Source organism: Octodon degus, unplaced genomic scaffold, assembly GCF_000260255.1.
Source record: "Octodon degus isolate 3935 unplaced genomic scaffold, OctDeg1.0 scaffold00301, whole genome shotgun sequence".
Lineage (NCBI taxonomy): Eukaryota > Metazoa > Chordata > Mammalia > Rodentia > Octodontidae > Octodon > Octodon degus.
In genome coordinates, this window is record NW_004524877.1 from 1,305,289 (window position 1) to 1,309,752 (window position 4,464).

General features: G+C 34.2%; 1 protein-coding gene across 2 annotated transcripts in view; it reads right to left on the reverse strand.

The window, feature by feature from the left end:
- Positions 1 to 210: 210 nt before the first annotated feature.
- The window catches only part of Zdhhc15 (zinc finger DHHC-type containing 15), a 215,736-nt gene continuing 211,482 nt past the window's right edge, over positions 211 to 4,464 (reverse strand). For both annotated transcript variants that reach the window (XM_004647319.2, XM_023707590.1), the window contains one exon: positions 211 to 3,368. The gene's annotated coding sequence lies outside the window, so the exon portion shown is untranslated. The remainder of the gene's footprint in view (positions 3,369 to 4,464) is intronic.

Genomic DNA, 4,464 nt, shown 5'->3' on the forward strand with positions numbered 1-4,464 from the left:
AGGGCTAGCCAAATAGCTCAGTGGATTAAAACACCTGCACGCAGGTTCAGGGGCCAGGGATTCTATCCCTGGGCCTGCTGTGCTGGCCCTGTCCCTGGGATGCACAGAGACAGCAATTGAGACAGTGTGGTGGTGGGCGCCTGTAATCCCAGCTCTTGGGAGGCTATAAACAGGCGGATCACTATGAGTCCGATCTAGTAGTAAGACCCTGAACACCCTGTCGACCCTCCCTAAGATTAAAAAAAAGAGATAGGTTTTGAGTGATTCATATTCCTGTATATTTGGGCCTAATTACATTTAAGTTCTGAATTATAATAATAGATATCCATACTTGCTATGACTTTGCTTGAATCTCTATTAATTTAAATGACAGGAGATTGCACAATTTGGCAGAAACATGGGGAAGCACATTGTATTTCTTGCAAAACCAGCCCTGAAATTGGGATTTAATGATGCTACAGAGGATTATGGCACTGGCCAATACCATATTTTGGGAAATTTATGTGCCACACAAGACCAATGGGAAAAAGATATACATACTCAATTAAAATGTAAGAGTTGTATAAATGGCGTGCTTCAATATTTTGGACAAAATTAGACTACTTTGGAATATGAGCCTATCTTCATTGTTATTGGGATTTTAAGCTGCTCCATGGTAATTCCAGTATGAAAAATTCAAGTCATTGTGCACTTTAAACATATCTATGTTGTTTTGGATAGCATTATATCATTTTCTTATCCTTAATTTTTCCAGCTCTACCACAGGATAAGTAATTTTTATTTTGTCTCTTTCCAAGGATACTGTTGAATCAAATAGAGGAACATTAACAAAGTACTCTAAGCCATCTAAGCAAGACATCAGCATAAAAGATTGGAAGAAAGACTGAAGCATGTAACTTAGAAATACCATTATGGTTAAATTTTTCATCCCAGTGATGCAATTAAAGACATAGAAGAGCACTAGGGAGTTACATAGCACCTTTCAGATGTAAGATCTTAACAAACACTTTCATGTTGAAAACAGGAAAAAAGATTACCATAAATTAAGGAATGAGATCCCACAGAGGTTGTTGAACAGGGTTCCACTGATAAGAAGGACAAGGAGCCAGATCATGGCTTGCTTATTATTAAGCAAACCTCTCTATCTTCTTGATCAATAATCAACCAGTTGATGGATATGCAGAGTAGTCAATTTTCAAATGATCTACAGATAGGGCTATTATCAATCTACAAACTAATAGGATCAAAGTGCTACAATAAGAATAGGGTTTCCTTTTTCTCCAAGTCCCTGAGTAAATCTCTAATTCATTTGACCTTCTGGAAAATAGCATATAGAGTTAGGGCTAGACATAAAAAAATCAGTGTCACATTATAGCTACACAGAGCTCTACCTCTCAAGTGTTTCCCTGTAGTTTGCTAATACTGTCTTTTGTGAGGACATTTAGTCCTAAAACATGCTATGCGTCAGAGAAGTTCTTCATGCCTTTCTGACTTTGAATCATAAATAGCAGCTGCGTTGTCTATACTCTTGGCAGATGGTGACAGATAGGAAAGAGGAAGATTGCTTTGAGGCCTACTTGATATGACGTAAACAATCTTCCTGTACTTATAGAAAGATATATTTGCATACAATAGAAAACAAAACCTGTCCATCATAAAACTATGTAGATAGCCAAAGAAGTTTTTGAGAAATTGAAACAAGAAAAGTTTTGGAAGGAAAATAGAAAGAGGGAAAATCTTTGAATCTGAATGTATAAGACTTCTTCATGAAGTTCAGCATTCAAAGTCTATTACGCTGTTCCTTAGTTACTGAGTTTAAGACACAATCCCTTACTTCCGGTCCTAATAGATTTAGTCATGTTTAGTATTCTCTCAAATGAAAATCTCACCAAAGTCTATTTATATTATGCTGAAAGTCTCACATTTATCTAAAGTACCTATCAGATATAAGTAAACAGGGTTTGTTATTGTGTAAAGTAGCTGCAATACTTACTTTCTCAGTTGTGCTGGAACTCTAACAATGAGTTAGAGTTACCTGTGGCAGGCAACTGACTTTTTTCACTCAAAAAGATTTTAGGAAGCTAATTTAGTAAAACAAACCATCCTACAAATGGTTCAATTTTTTGATATCTCAGATAATTCTAACTTGCACTGTTCTCTTTCAGAGTTGGGGGCTTATTGTCAGGAGTTGAGCACTACAACACTGGTCAAAATGTGAAAAACATCAACACTCTCAAGTTATTAGCATAAAAAAGCATCATTAGTCTCCATACTCATTGATTCAGGCAGTGGAACTGAAAGACAGGTTGATTATAAAGAAATGGGGAAATGAATGTAAACTATCTTAATGGTTGTGTTGCCACTAAAGCTTGAAGAAAAGATTGACATATTACTGTTCAGTTATCACTATCTGTACATTAACTCCTGCTGTGAAAACACAGATCTTTTGTTAATCCTCAGATAATGTCAACAATGGAATTTTCATCCTTTGAACAGCACTGTAATTCAACCTGAAAGTCACCTTTAACACCTTTTTTAAAACTGATGGTCCATAACTTAGCCTTATTATTTTTTCATTGTAAAAGTTTCATATAAAGGTCAAAGTAGACCTAGACAGCAGAAGAATGAATACAAATAACTAAAGAATCTTACCACAGCCTAGTACTAAGTCTTTAAAACCCTAGTTGTTGTTTAAAAAAGTAGAAATCTGTACTGATCTGATTCGATCTTGCATATTACTTATAGTGCTTTGAGGAGCCTCTGTGAAAATTCTCAATCTGAGGACTTTGGTCACAGTGTGTTGCATTTTCTCAAATTTCAGATATCTGATATGGGAAGGTTGAAAGCTCAGTAAATATATAAACTTCTCTTTAGGGTAAAGTTATGATTAATTAAAATCCCTTTTTTAAGCTTAATTTTTATGACATGATGGCAGAATTTTGTATAGCTATTCTTCAAAATACATATTCATAAATGCACATGCACACAAACAGCAAATATATCCCAATTCCCCTCAATATTAAATAGATGCTATAGATATGATAGTCTTTCTGGAATAATTAAGGCTCAAAAGAAATCTTTTAAGTTCCCATTTGCCTGAGAAGATGAATGTAGAGATATATGTCTTACATGGCTTTCTTGGATTGGAAAAAGAGTGAGGAAGAAAAAGAAACTAGTTTAAAAGTAATTGTTGTTAAATTTGAATTTTGTCAGTAAATTAAATAATGTGTAAAGTCCTGAAACATCTGCACAGCAAGTATTTGATGAAATGCTTTGAATTTCTGAATATTTCAGTCCAACGTGGTGATTTGAAGATAAGAGTGATTCCCAACATTGAATTCTGTAAGTCTCATGGGAGATAGTGGGTCCTGGGAATGAAAAGAACAAATTCACTAGTGAGCTGAACAACTATAAAAATTTACAAAGTAACATCAAATTAATAAAAGTATGTAACTTAAAATTCATGTTCTTGAAAGGTAAGAAGCAGTATTGAAACTGTTAAGTGAAAAGGGTAGTATGGAGAAATTATAATCTGGAGGTTGAACTCAGACTTGCTCAACCACTGAGCTGCATGTCCAGCCCTTTTCATTTTGAAATTTTGAGATAGGATCTCACTAAATTACCATTGAATTTTTTATCCTTTTGCCTCACCTCCTGGATAGCTGGGGTTATAGACACGTGCCACCACTTCCAACTGTTATAGTTATTTTCACCTCAAAAATTGTATCTGGAACTAAAAACAGTAAATTCACTAAACAGTTGAACGTGGCAGACTTATGAGCAATTTATTTTCATTTTCCTTACTTTCTCCTTGTATTTTCTATGTTTTCTTCAGTAAATAGATAATAACTTGGTGACTTAATGTTTATGTTGGAAATCTATATGGCAATAACATGAGCTTGGAACTGAACATTTCTGAATTTGAATTATAGCTTTGCCACTTGCAGTTCAGTGGCTCTGACCAAAACACATTAATGGACCTTAGTTTTCTCAAAGGTCAATAAAACAAGCATAATAAAATCTACCTGAAAAAATAGAATGTAGTAGACATTCAAGTAGCTATTATTAGTATAGACTTTCTGGAAAACTTCACATGGACTGTCACTAGTCACATCCATTTAGCTTGTAAAATTTTATAACAGTAATTTGTCTTCTAGGATAGAAATGGTTACATATCTTCTATACTACAGAAATGGTTACAAATGAGGGACAAGATTTCTGTTCAATACTCAGCCTATCAATAATGGTGAAAAACAAGATAAAATCTTAATGTTGGACACTAGAGAAATGATTCAATAAACAGTATATCCATGGTGTAATTCTTTTGGTATTACTGAAAAAAAAGGCAACACAGTAACATCTCAATATTTAAAAATATGCCCATAGAAAATACTGGAAAGGATACAGATTTAATTCATTGCCTTTAGGTGGTAAGATTATGAATGATTTTAATTTTTTTCAAAG